This window comes from Hyperoodon ampullatus, assembly GCF_949752795.1.
Source record: "Hyperoodon ampullatus genome assembly, chromosome: 4".
Classification (NCBI taxonomy): Eukaryota; Metazoa; Chordata; class Mammalia; order Artiodactyla; family Ziphiidae; genus Hyperoodon; species Hyperoodon ampullatus.
The window spans coordinates 67,702,262-67,717,312 of record NC_136917.1 but is presented as its reverse complement, the minus strand read 5'-3'; positions in this window follow the sequence as shown (position 1 = coordinate 67,717,312).

Below are 15,051 nucleotides of genomic sequence, written 5' to 3'. Positions count from 1 at the left end.
AGATATTGATCAGAATATTCAAGTAAACCACCCTGAATCTTAGATTAGTGTCACAGTCATTTTCAGGGCTTAAGCTTAGGTAGCTTCTGGCTTTAGGCTGGTTTATTGTCAAAGCCCCTGTAACTTGTTTCTCGGCTGTTCTATATTACTTCTCAGCGTATGAGCCAAGGGTGATCTTTTTAATTCCACTAAGCTGCTGAAGCTAATAAAAGTAAAGGTCTTTTTGCCTCTCTAACATTCCTGTTGCTGCAGAAATGTTTTTCTATGTTCTCTTGCACTAAATCCTCTTGTTTCCTAATTTCCAGAGGATGGAAAGCCAAAAGAAAAAGAGCATTTGTGCCCAGCCCCTACTGGAACAGGGGGAAATAGTTTCCAAACTATTTCTATTTTTAAAATAGATTTAGAAAGTAGAAAATCTCTTTAACTTCAATCTTCCTACATTATTTGCCATTTAAAAATGACTCAGAAACAATCTTCACTTTTGGAATAGTCAAAAGAGGAATTCTGGGCTTTTGTTGTTGATTCTGGTGGTGGTGATGGACCATCTGTTGGTTTATAATCATTGTATACCTTATAGAAGAATGGACTATCTTTTTTTTTTGAACTATCTTTTAAAAACCAAACATTACTAATGGTTTTGGCCTGAGAGAAACATAGTGATAATTCAGTAATTTGGTCTTATTTTCCATTTAGAAGTAAAGAAACTGGAAAAAATAGCTTGTTTAGGGTCACATAGCTAGAAAGTGATAGAATTTGGGTTTTAATTCAGGTCAGTCTGATTCTAATATTTAAGCACTTTTAACTATGTTAATGGCCATATAGGAGAATTATCATTCCCCTGAAGAGCAATACCAATTGTTTCTAAACTAGTATTCTTAAAGAACTTTTATATTTTTTTAAACATTTAAATTGGATTCCAGAAGCACAGATTCTCAAGACTGAAAGCCTCTGAGGTCATCTAATTGAACCTTTTTCTGGTAGCTTCAGTCTCTTACACACTATCCAGGCAACTGAGCATCTGGTCTCTTATTGAACAACTCAAGTGATGGGGAACTAAATCATTATATCCAAAGTAGGTTTCAGTGTAACTCTAATTATTAGAATAATCATTTGTTTTGATATAAATTCTGTAGCTCTAAAACTTTTGAGTCATGGTCTTTAGACCCAAGACAAGCTCATAAAATGTATGTTCTAATTCTCTGATTATCAACCTGGTAGACATTAGAATCAGAACAGAAACACAGTACCATAAAACCTCACTCTCATATATATGGGGAGGGGGTGGTCCAAAAATTCAAATGCAGGTTGGTGATATTACCAATTTAATGAAATATCCATGATGAGCCTGGAGTCCAAAGTTCTCTCTTGTGTTGCCTATCCACCTAGGTCCCTGCTGTGCTTTGGTGCCACCTAGTGGTGGATACTATGTGACAGATATTGTGATGTGTGCCCTGAGTATTCAGTTGGTTAGTCTAGTAAAAAGGTAGACTTAAACAGTGACACAAATAAGTATGTTTTAACAAATTACAATAATTCCACAGAAAAATAGGAACAGTGATACAGAGAATAAAGCAAAATATTTAATTGAGGGTAGAAGTTAGGGAAAGCCTCTGAGGAAGTAACATTTAAAACATGATTATAGGAGTCAGTCTTAGATGTCGTTAAAGGAAAGGGAAAGAGCAGGTGCAAAGTTTCTCAGGAATATAGAAACAGGATATTTTTTTAAATTGCAAGAAGCTCAGTGAGGTTGACAGTTTGTTAATAGGAGGAAGATGAGACTGGAGAGGTAACCTGAACTTGAAGCATTCTGAAGAGATTTGGGGTTCTCATACTGCAATGGGAAGCCATGAAGGTCAAGACTCATATTAGATCGAGAGCCGGGATAAAAGCAAGAACACCAGTTAGGAGATTATTGCAGTGGTTCAGGTAAGTGGCTTGAACTAGAGTGGTGGCAATGGAGAGAGAGAGAGACATGATGGCTAAGTCGAGGAGAATTTGCTTTCTGTTGATTTTATTGTATGTATTTTCCCTTTTTATATTTATGTCATTTATGAACATGCCCTGCATTTTTTAATGAATAAAATGAGGTATTTAGAAGTATTATTGGTTGAACAAAACCAAAATTTTTTTGTTTTTTTGCTTTGTTTTGTTGGTTTCGTTCCCTAGACAGTTTGTCAGAGATAGCTCTCTAAGTTGCAGTTATATCTATTAAAATTCTAGCATTATTTGTGTCATCTTAAAAAATACGAGGAAACACTGCAAGATTTCTGACATCAAACTTACCATCAGACCTTCAGGCAGATGCTATAGAACAGAATGGAAATGTGGGCTAGAAAAGAAACACTTCTTCCTTCCCTATTCCCCAAATTTTGGTTGTTTATCTAGCTTCCTCTCAGATGTGAGTGAGAAAAGTACATATAGAGGCAATATAAATTAATGTGTAAGAACACAGGCTCTGATGCAAGACTGCCCGATCTCCATCCCAGCTCTACCCCTTACTTGGGCAAGTTACATAATCTCTTTGTACCTAAGTCCTACATCTGTAAAATAAAGATAAAGTGGAACCCATTTCATAGAGTTGTTGAGATGGTGAAATGAGTAATATATGTAAGGTGTTTAGAAAAGTGGCCTATAGGTAGTGCTAAAAATACTAGCTTTTAAGTTTGTGAAAGATCAGTGTGTAGTTGTTTATTAAATACTTTGAAAATAAAATTGTCATCAGTAAGAGGGTTGTATATTTAGAGTGAGAATAGAAGTACAGTGTTTCAACTTTTTCTACCTTCTACCTGGAGTTGAGTCACATACCAGAAATACTTTCTTGCCAACTTGAACACCCAAAAAATCCAAGATCAGCAAAAGGATAAAATGAAGAACAGGGAAAATGAAAGAAATGTCTAGGGTTTCCACGTATATCCCTTTTTCTATTAAGAATCTGAAGAGGCTCTTGGTGGATGTTTTCAGTTTCTCCAAAAATGAAAAGCTGTTGGAAGGACCTTTACATTTAAGAGTATTTTGATAACCTTAATCAGTGGTTATAAATAAGAAAGAAAATAAATAAGACAACACTCTCAATAAAAGTAATGGACTTGGGCTTCCCTGGTGGCGCAGTGGTTGAGAGTCCGCCTGCCGATGCAGGGGACACGGGTTCGTGCCCCGGTCCGGGAGGATCCCACATGCCGCGAAGTGGCTGGGCCCATGAGCCATGGCCACTGAGCCTGCGCGTCCTGAGCCCGTGCTCCGCAACGGGAGAGGCCACAGCAGTGAGAGGCCCGAGTACCGCAAAAAAAAAAAAATAGTCATGGACTTTGCAGTGACTAAACTTAAATAGAAATAAAGACAAACTCTTCACTGCATTTTCTCTTAAAGACTTTTAAGAGATGCTAAAAAATAGTTTTTGTCTTCATAACTGAGTTGGATTGTAAACAACACTGTGCAAGAATAATATTTCCCATGATGGCACTCTGATTTTTTTTTTAAACCAGTAGACCGCTTTGGCAATAGCCAAAACATTCAGGAATAACTGTTAACGACATAGCCAGATGTGTCTTAGAGAATCAACTGTCTGGCCAAACCACCAAACGCTGCAGAAAGGGAGAATGAGCTCAGCAGGTAGAAAAAATTCCATCATGCATCATGTATGCTAGGAATATTATTGTGACTCAGTAGTGTAGTCTTTATTTCCTATTGGGTTTAAAACTATTTCTAAAAGAAGCCTGTTTTTCCCAGTGCTTCTACAAGATAACACATATACCTTTCTAGGTCCCATCCTAGTATCCTGAAAATATCCGTGTGTGTTCACAGCGCTTGATTCATTCCCAGGGTGCGCTGTACTCACTGTGATTCTAGGTTATTATTACAGAAAAGTGAACATACGTTAGTCATTCAAATGTATTGTTATCTAGTGAGCCATTCTACAACAGTTCGCTTATTAAGAATTGATTTTTAAAACAAATTAGTCTTTGAAGATATTTCTTTAAAGAAAAACTAGTTTATCCTTACACACTTCTCCCACTCTTCTCCCCACCTCCTCATGCTTACATTGGGGGTTCTTCACCAGAGGAGTCTTCTCTCTGCCCCTCTCACTCCTCAGAGGAGGAAGAGGATTTATCTGACTGGAAAGTTTGGAAGCTCATTCAGGTCAATTTCTCTGTTTCTCTCTCTCTATGTTCTTTCTCTCTCTCTCTCTCTCTCTCTCTCTCTACCTCTCTACCACCCCCCCTCTCCGCCCCCCTCAGCTAGATACTGACAGGACGATGCATTCTCAGCTGTATCTTTTTCTGCAAGAGCTTTTCTTGCCTGTAGTTATTTTGCAATCTCATCTTCTTTCTGCCACACAGTAACCTTGTTGTATTAGGTTCTCTCAGGGGGTTGGGGAAAAGGAATGAGAGGGATCTGGCAGTTTATTTTGAAGAGAGTAAATTCAGCTCAGAAGCACATAAAGAAGCCTACTCGAGTTGTTAATGCTGTTAAGTACCTAATTTCTAGTGGGGGCAATGCACTGGCTTATAAAGTATCTTGAGCATTTGGGCGAGATGGGACAATTGTAATTACAAGGTCTGTGAAGCCGATCAGTGACTGCTCCATGCCATTTATGCACCAAGGGAAGAAAATGATAGTGTCAGATGAGTTAACTCTCAACTCAGGTCCACATATGAAAGCCAAAAGGCCTCCACGGTAGCATCTAAAAACCTCTTCATCTCCTGAAGTCGGAGGGAGACTATTTCAAAGTTCAGTGCCAGGACCTGGTTTTCAGACTAGCAGATTTACAAAGATTGTTGAATTGACAGCCCTCAAAATCTTCTATGTTAATGTCAGAACCCTGATAAGGAAGGAGGGAGATCCTGACATACCAGATGACAGTATGTAGGTGGCTGTCCTTGGGACCTACACTCCCAGATTTACTCTGAACCTTCTAAGCCAGAAAGAGTGTCTTCCTCCTGTAGCTATAAAATAGCACCCTTTTCTTGCTTGGAGGCCATTTAAGAGCCTCATGTGAGGTGTATGCCTTGAAAGATGATTCTGGCCCCCCTCAAAATCTGCCCTGGCTTCCTTCATTGCTTCTAAACCACTAACTAGATTCAGTCTTAACATGGCCTGACCAGGGACCTATTAGCCCTACTTTGGGAGGAAATGGATTATTCATCAAAAAGACCTCAAGACCTAGCTAACATATATTAACAGGGACCAAAAGAGCATGTTGGGTACTAAATGAGGATATCCTATGTTTTAGGGTTTAATGTCCCAGCAATAACACCCACAGTTATTGCTACAGTTATTGCTAAGAGGCTGCTAATACAGCTCTTGAAGTTGGGGGAAAAAATGATAGCTAGAAAAGCTAGAATGGCATGGATGAATGTCGAGGAAAGGCTCAGAAAATTAGTCATGTCCAAATGGATTTATTTTGCCTAGGACCAGAGAATTATTGACTGTGATCCTCTGAAGGTCCCAAAAGAAACTTCCATTCACTCTACTCATAGGAATCTGCTAGTAACACAGAACCAGCATTGTTGAGGAGCTCAGTGGTGGCTTCCCTCTTTATGCAGGGCCAAGAGTATGCTCTACTCTTACGGATCTGGGTTCCCTGGAAATGATGGGAGTCTAGACTAGCAAAGTCCAGGTGGCAGCACTTAATTATCAGAGTCAAGATTGATGTAATTACTGTGATAGGAGCCAACATCGGAGGCAACCAGAGAGCCCTGACCCATAGGGATCAGTCAATGATAACGGTTAATAGAACATGGTGATCCTAGGGTCAAGATAGATGGACAGCCAACAAGAGTATTGCCTAATATCTATAATAAAAATGATCATGAGTGCAGAGACAGAAGGCTTATGGCAGCCACTGTAAAGTTGTGATCTTTTGCCAATTTCCAGAACTGAGCCTATTCTCAGACCTGGAACCCAGAGATTTAAGAAAAGACTGGGTCCCCTTGAGGAATGATTCTGAAATGCCTATGCAATGTTTACGGTGTGATTCTTCCAGTCCTCCTTCTTAGGGACATATGACCATTTCCCCAGGTAACATGCATTCACTGGAGAAAAGACAATATTCGAAACTTTCAGGGGTAGTTTGATACAGGATCTAATGACTCTAATACGGGGAACAAAAACATCATCATGGCTCCCCTGTGAAAGTGCAGATGCTGGTGATAAATAGTATCTTGGCTCAAAGTTTTTCTCACAGTGGGACCAATATGTCATTTTCCTGGTCTCTGAGTGCATAATTGGTATGGATATACTTGGTAGCTGGCGGTACACTCAGGTAGGTGTCCTGGCCTGTGGAGTAGGAGCCAGAAGGAGACGAAAAGCCAAGTGGAAGCACTCGAACTTGTTGACTCTGGCCAAGAAAAGAAATCAGAAGCAATATGTTATCCTAAGTGGAATTACAGGGATTAGTGCTACTCTCAAAAACATAAAAGAATACAAGTTCCCATTATATCCCCAGTTAACCTGCCAGCAAAAGGGAGATAAATTATGGCCAATGATGTGAACTCATTTATTGGGTAACATGGACAGCTCTCAGATTTGAATGGGGCTTTTCTGTAGGATCAGGCTGCATTACAAGACTGCTGCTTCTTGGGCCATATATCATGGGAACTTCTGTGGTGTTAGAGATTTCTAGATAAGGGCACCATATACGTTTTCTGTGAGCCCCAAGAGAAGAGTCACAGCACAGACACCCTACACTTCTGCAGCAAGATGATGCCATCTGCAACAGAGAACTATTCATCATTTGAGAAGTGGCTCCTAGCATGCTACTGAACCCTAATAGAAGCTTGGCTTCTGACTTTGGAGCATCAAGTGATTATATGATGGGGATGCCCATCCATATCTGGATTTTGTCAGAGACACTCAGTAATAAGATTGAAGGGTAAAGCATAGGATGGAAGTGATACATTCAAGTTTGTGCCTAAGGGGACCTGGGGAAGATAAGAAAGCTACAGATGATCCAGATTTTCCCTTCAAGACACCTTTGCCTATTGCATTGATGTCAGTCCCACAGCATATTTATGGCTTTGGTGGGGGGAGTCCCTATGATTGGCTGACAGAATGTGATGGGTTCAGGTTGTCATGTTGGTAAAATTCAAAAGTGTATTGCTGCTATACTGCAATTCCACTCAAGACAGCAGTGAGATGAAACCCTCCTGTGGGCAGAGCTTTGTATAGTATACCTGGCCATCAAGTAGGTATAGAAGGGAAGTAGTCTGAGTACATGTGCATAACTGGTATTCCTGACATGGCTACATCCATGGCAACACAGTACTTGAAAAATCAGCCTCTAAATGGAATAGTCATAGTGTCAGGGATAAAGGTTTACACAGGATGCCAATGCTGCCAAGATAGAACAGGGTTACTACCAGTGTTGAATTTCAACCAATCAAAAAAGAATTGATGTTAAATCCCAATATGGCACCATTCCTCAAGAAACAAAACAGCCACTTGGTGGCAAGTTGGGTAAATCTTTCAGCCTGGAGGGGACAACAATTTGGGTTTACAGAGATCGATCCATGATTGAATATGTTTCTTACATCCCTTCCCATACTACCTAGGCCATCACCACTATTTGACGGCTCAGAATTTCTGACTTATAATCATGGAATCTCACATAACATCACCTCAGAGGAAGAGGCCCATTTTGTGACAAAGCAGGTGTGATATTTGGCATATGCCCACTGGTCCTAACACATACCTCATTATTCATAAGCTGCCAACCCAATGGAACATCAGAATGGCTTCTTCAGTGCATAGCTAAAGTTTCAGCTTAAGAATAATACCATCAAGGGGCTGGGGCATTGTTCTTCAAGATGCAGCATATATTTTGGACCAATAGCCATTACATGGTTCAGCATTCCCAATATATAAGATACATGCATCCAGAAATCAAGGTGAAGAAGCAAGAGTAGCCTTCCTCACCATCAGTCCAAATGACCCACTGGGGACCATTGTGCTTCCTGTTCCTGAAACTTTAAGGTTTTCTGGACTAGAGCCCTGGTTCCTGGGGGAAATGGGATTACTTTCATCATGTGACAGAAGTATGAGTTCCATTATACCTAAAGATACAACTTCAGCTTGGTTGTTTTAGATTTATCATAACAATAGACCAGCAGGCAGAAAATAGCTTGTTATACTAGCAAGGATAATTAACCCTGTTTATCATGAGGAGATAAGAGTTGCTGATACATAATTGGGATAAGGTAGAATATTTTTGGAATTTGTGGGTTCACTGGGGAACCACTTCTTTCTTCCATGTCTGGTGATGATCATGCAGGACATTTATAGCAACCTGACAAAAGAGCACAAAGCCAGTTCAGAGCACAAAGCCATCTTCATCCAAAGATGAAGATACAGCTTACCCAAGAAGCATGCAACCTAGACTAGCAGAGGTGTTGGCTAAGGTGACAGAGATGTACAATGGGTGGTTAAAGAGAAAAATGATATTATTTGTTGCCTTGTAACGAACTGCTACAGAAAAATAATATAGCTGGTCCTTCTAATCCACATCTTGTAAACATTCTCTTTAAAAATGATGACTGGCTACCACCTTGAAGAATGAGTTTCAGAATGGAATAAACTTGATGAGAATCTTGAGTAGGTCTGAGGAATGCAAGAGGTGAACTGTAGTAAATGATGTCTAAGATTTTTATTAATATCTTCATTCTGTTGATGGGCAAACTGAGACAAGATGGCAGAAACTCATCTAAGGTAACCTAGTTAGTGATTTCTGGGAGGAAGGTTTTAACCTAGATTTTCCCCACAGGGAGCTTCCAATTAGAGCTAAAACATTTGGCTACAATTTTTGGCCATATATAAAATCAATTGATTTTTGACAAAGAAGCCAAGGCAGTTCAATGGAAAAAGGATAATCTTGTCAACAAATGGAGCAAAAACAATTGTATAGCCATATACACAAAATAAAATAAAGAGAGAAAGGAGAAAAATGAAAAATAAAAATAAAAATGATAAAAAAGAGAATCCACCTTCACCTTATCCCACATACAAAAATTAACTTAACGTAGATCCAAGACCTAAATGTAAATTAAAACCATAAAACTTTCTGGAAGAAAATCTTAATGACCTTGGACTTGGCAAATATTTCTAAAATAGGATACAAAAATGAATTATAAAGGAAGAAATCAATAATTGGACTTCATCAAAATTTTAATTTTGCTCTTCAAAAGGCATGACATAAAAATGATAAGACAAACCAAAGATTAGGAGAAAATTACATATGTATGTATTTAGATTATATATAGACTCTTATTCTAGAGTGTATAAAGACTCTTACCATTCTGTAATGAGAAAGCAACTGGTAGAACATGGACGAAAGATTTGAACAAACACCTCACCACAAAAGATAAAATAGTAAAGATATAGTAAAGATGCACACAAAAAGATGCTCCACATCACTAGTGATTTGAGAAATGCTATTAAAATCATATTCAGATACCATTACATAGCAAAAATTTAAGACTGACTATACCTACTGTAAATAAGGATATAACAGAACAAAAACTGTCATATACTGCTGGTAGAAATGTAAAATGGCACATTTTTGGAAAACAGGTTGACAACTTCTTGAAAGTTAAATATATACCTACGATATGACCCAGCCATTCCACCTCCAAACATTTACTTGAGAGAAATGAAAGTACACTCCCATACAAAGAATTGTACACAAATGTCCAAAACAGTTTTATTTTTAATACCAATACCTGGAAACAACATAAATGTCTATCAACAGATGAATGGAAAAAAGTAAATAGTTGTAAATTCATATGATATAATACTACTCAGCAATAAAAAGGAATAAACTATCAATATATGCAACAATATAGCTAAATCTCAAAATAATCATGATAAGTGAAAGAAACTAGACAAAAAAGAATACATACTAAATGATTCCATTTATAGGAAATTATGGAAAAATGCAAACAATCTATTGTAAGAGAAAGTAGATCAGTGATTGATTGAGAATGAGATGTGGGAAGAAAGGATATTTTACAGGGGGGCACAAAAAAGCTATTGGGGGTGAAGGGCATGTTCATTATCATGATTGAGGTGATAGTTTCATGAATATATACTTATGTCATAATGTACCAAATTGTTTACTAAGTATATGCAGCTTATTTTGTGATAGTTGTACCTCCATATAACTCTCTTTAAAAAAAAATCAAATTATACCTCAGTAAAGCTGTTCAGGATGTCCTAAATGACAGGAACTCTACCCTATATTAAGGATATTATAAGGAGAAACAAACACAAGTAAATGAAGTATTTAGTAACTTGAAGTTGTGTCAAGACTTGGTGTACCTGCCTGTCCACCTAGTTTGCCTTTGTGGATGTTCTAGGGAGGAATTTGGATTTGTGATGCAGACTAAGAATCAGGACAGAGGAAAAGAATGTGAATTGTCAACTGGTCAACGCAAGCCTGTATTCTGTACACCTAGAAAGCTGATCACTCCTACTCATTCCTACCTATTGCTTCTCACACTAACTCTAGTCAAACTGGAGTAAGTAGAAATTTTATGGTTAACATATCCATATTGTTTGCCTGTTCTGCTCAATGACAAAACAGTGAGAAAGGAACCATGGCCTAGCAGAAGAGAATCTAATTGCTCCCCTATGCCCTGTATCAATTAGTTAAGGTTTGGAGACCAAAAGCTATCTAGAGTATTCTCATAGGTTTACAGGTTCCAGTCCACCACGAGAGTGGAGCGAAAGGCTGATCAATTCTGTTCAGTGCTCATCTCAGCAGAACTTTTCTATTCCTTCTCTAGCAAGGTGCACACATTAAGAAAGATCTTTGTGAGACTTACCATGCCTCTACAGATTCGTGTTGTCCAAGATTGACTTTAACTCAACTGCCCTTTCCTGCTAGAGTAAATAAGGTAAAACTTAATGATGTGGAAAGCTTGGTAAAATTTTGTTCCAGCATCCCAAAACTGAGATGGTAAGGAAGTCATTTCCTGATAATAAGCACAGTAAAATATAAAAGTAAAGCCAATCAGCCTGAGAAGCATTTCTAAAAAGGAAGGGCACGAAAGAGAAGATAAATCACCCTTGGGTGCCATAGGAGGAGTAAAGCAAGTAAGACTTGGGAGTTTGTGTTTGGTGATATTCTTATTATAACTGCCCACTCTGGTGAATAGTAAATTTAATTTTTATTACCAAATTCAGCCTTCTATTCTTGCTCTGATAAGCACTATCTTAAGAACTAGCTTGTAGGAGTCAAGTGGATTGACTTTTGGACTTGGTGTCCTGAGGCATCTTAAGAACTTTGTCCCTTCATATTGGGAATGCAGAGGAATATGTGATGGATGAAGTACTGATAGCAGTGCAATGGCAGATTTGGGAGTAATAACATTTTGCTTTATTCTTTCTATTTTTAAAATAAATCATATTTATCATAATATGTTTCCCTTTTTCTTTTCTTCACTTTGGTGGGATTGATCCATTATATTTTTCCTTTTATTGTCTTCTTCTGGTAACTTAAAAGCACTATTACAAAGTTCTATTTTTCTAGTGATTAACTTCCTATTTCTAAACACTAATATTTCATTCTGTATTTCTCAATTGATACAACAAATTTAAATAATATCACCCCAAATACTTAATTCACCAAACAGCAAAGAAAGTTGTTGGAACCCAACATCCATTGATTGTCACAGGTAGGGAAGTGGGCAATGGGGACATGTGACAGGTGACAGTCTGAGTGAAAAGCACCCATTCATAGGTGGCTGTGATGGGAGGTGGGAGGTAGAAAGTTAGACAATGGGCCAAAGGTAAATACAAGAGTCAGTGGCTCCGGATGCCTTTGTTCTTCTGCTACTTTTGATTACCTGCGTTTTCATTCAGTCCCTGCTACACTGCTACTACAATTTTGTGATTATATTAGGTCCTGCTAAATAAAAAGTTGATCTTTTGGATTTGGGAGATTTTTTGTTTTTGAGGTCATCTTTATCACCTTTTGGAATTTCAGAGTTTTCAGATCTTTTGGGTTTGGAGATCAATTTGTTCCTGTCTGCTTTACATCTTTCGGGGATTCCCCATTTTCCTGATCTTACTGCGTCAACCCTTCCTATTTTCCAGGGTCACCTACGAATTAGACTTGATATTTAATCTGTCATTTCAGCTGCATTTTAAGAGGAAGGCAAAGTCATCACACACATGGCTATTGGGATCTCTGTAATAAAATCCAGAGGAAAAAATTGATTAAATGAAAAAGCAATAGATAATTGGGGTTTATTTATATTTTCTTTGAGAAATGCAATAGGTATGTAAAGTTACCCAAAGTTTCTAGAAGTAGTGTCATAGATTTGAAAATTATATAACTCATAGTCGTGACTCTATTTAATGCAAATACAGCACAAACATTTAGGAGATATTATTTTAAAATAATTGTTGCTGTAAGAGCCATTCAAGGAAGAGATAGTCCTTCTGACTTCTTGCATTTATTATTTTTATTCTCTTGGGTGCTTGCTTTTCCTTTTCTTTTTTTAAATTTTATTTTATTATTATTATTTTTGAAGCCTTTATTTTATTTATTTATTTTTTTAACATCTTTATTGGAGTATAATGGCTTTACAGTGGTGTGTTAGTTTCTGCTTTATAACAGAGTGAATCACTTATACATATACATATGTCCCCATATCTCCTCCCTCTTGCATCTCCCTCCCTCCCACACTCTCAATCTCACCCCTCTAGGTGGTCACAAAGCACCGAGCTGATCTCCCTGTGCTATGTGGCTGCTTCCCACTAGCTACCTATTTTACATTTGGTAGTGTATATATGTCCATGCCACTCTCTCACTTTGTCCCAGCTTACCCTTCCCCCTCCCAGTATCCTCAAGTCCATTCTCTAGTAAGTCTGTATCTTTATTCCTGTCTTGCCCTTAGGTTCTTCTGACCATTTCTTTTTTCTTCTTCTTCTTCTTTTTTTTTTTTTTAGATTCCATATATTTCTGTTAGCACACAGTGTTTGCTTTTCTCTTTCTCACTTACTTCACTCTGTATGACAGTCTCTAGGTCCATCCACTTCACTATAAATAACTCAGTTTCGTTCTTTTTTATGGCTGAGTAATATTCCATTGTATATATGTGCCACATCTTCTCTATCCATTCATCTATTGATGGACACTTAGGTTGCTTCCATGTCCTGGCTATTGTAAATAGAGCTGCAATGAACGTTTTGGTACATGACTCTTTTTGAATTATGGTTTTCTCAGGGTATATGCCCAGTAGTGGGATTGCTGGGTCATATGGTAGTTCTATGTTTAGTTTTTTAAGGAACCTCCATACTGTTCTCCATAGTGGCTGTATCAATTTACATTCCCACCAACAGTGCCAGAGGGTGCCCTTTTCTCCTCACCCTCTCCAGCATTTATTGTTTCTAGATTTCTTGATGATGACCATTCTGACTGGTGTGAGGTGATAGCTCATTGTAGCTTTGATTTGCATTTCTCTAATGATTAGTGATGTTGTGCATGCTTTCATGTGTTTGTTGGCAATCTGTGTATTTTCTTTGGAGAAATGTCTATTTAGGTCTTCTGCCCGTTTTTGGATTGGGTTGTTTGTTTTTTTGCTATTGAGCTGCATGAGCTGTTTATAAATTTTGGAGATTAATCCTTTGTCAGTTGCTTCATTTGCAAATATTTACTCCCATTCTGAGGGTTGTCTTTTCATCTTGTTTATGGTGTCCTTTGCTGTGCAAAAGCTTTTAAGTTTCATTAGGTCCCATTTGTTTATTTTTGTCTTTATTTCCATTTCTCTAGGAGGTGGGTCAAAAAGAATCTTGCTGTAATTTATGTCATAGAGTGTTCTGCCTATGTTTTCCTCTAAGAGTTTGATAGTATCTGGCCTTACATTTAGGTCTTTAATCCATTTTGAGTTTATTTTTGTGTATGGTATTAGGAAGTGTTCTAATTTCATTCTTTTACATGTAGCTGTCCAGTTTTCCCAGCACCACTTATTGAAGAGGCTGTCTTTTCTCCACTGTATATTCTTGCCTCCTTTATCAAAGATAAGGTGACCATATGTGTGTGGGTTTATCTCTGGTCTTTCTACCCTGTTCCATTGATCTATATTTCTGTTTTTGTGCCAGTACCACACTGCCTTGATTACTGTAGCTTTGTAGTAGAGTCTGAAGTCAGGGAGCCTGATTCCTCCAGCTCTGTTTTTCTTTCTCAAGATTGCTTTGGCTATTGAGGTCTTTTGTGTTTCCATACAAATTGTGAAATTTTTTGTTCTAGTTCTGTGAAAAATGCCATTGGTAGTTTGACAGGGATTGCATTGAATCTGTAGATTGCTTTGTGTAGTAGAGTTATTTTCACAATGTTGATTCTTCCAATCCAAAAAAATGGTCTATCTCTCCATCTATTTGTATCATCTTTAATTTCTTTCATCAGTGTCTTATAATTTTCTGCATACAGGTGTTTTGTCTCCTTAGGTAGGTTTATTCCTAGATGCTTTTCCTTTTCTTTCGTGTACAAACATGCACCTCTGTCAACCACGAATCTGCATTCATTCAGTACCTGTTTTGTTTTCTATCAATACATTGGCTCGATTCACTTAGTTCTCACTTTCCACTGTGCATTGCTATGTTAGAGGAGTGTGATGCATACACTGTGTGTGTTTTCCCAACATTTCACCACCCACTGCTCCTTGTCATTAATTGAAAGGAAAAAATGGAAGTTAACAGGAACCAGAGTTGATGTGGCACACCAAGTTAATGAAGTGGAGGAAATATGAAGATTCAGGAGATGAAGGAAGATGCACCCCATAGATTGCAGAAATAACTACTCTGAATTGGATAATTTCCCAATACTCTCTTGATGCAAATTCTTAAAATATCTAGGGCTGTTTATAAAACCACAAAGTAATTAGAAATCCAGAAAAATTAATGGAAATAGATTCATTTTGCTACAGAATGAAGAGAATCAGGGGTTTGGAAAGAGTTAGGGAAAAACATTGTTGTAAATATGAAAGAGAATTAAGAAATATTAATTTTTCTCTTTATTATCTCAAAAGGCAATTATGGTATGATGTAGAAGGT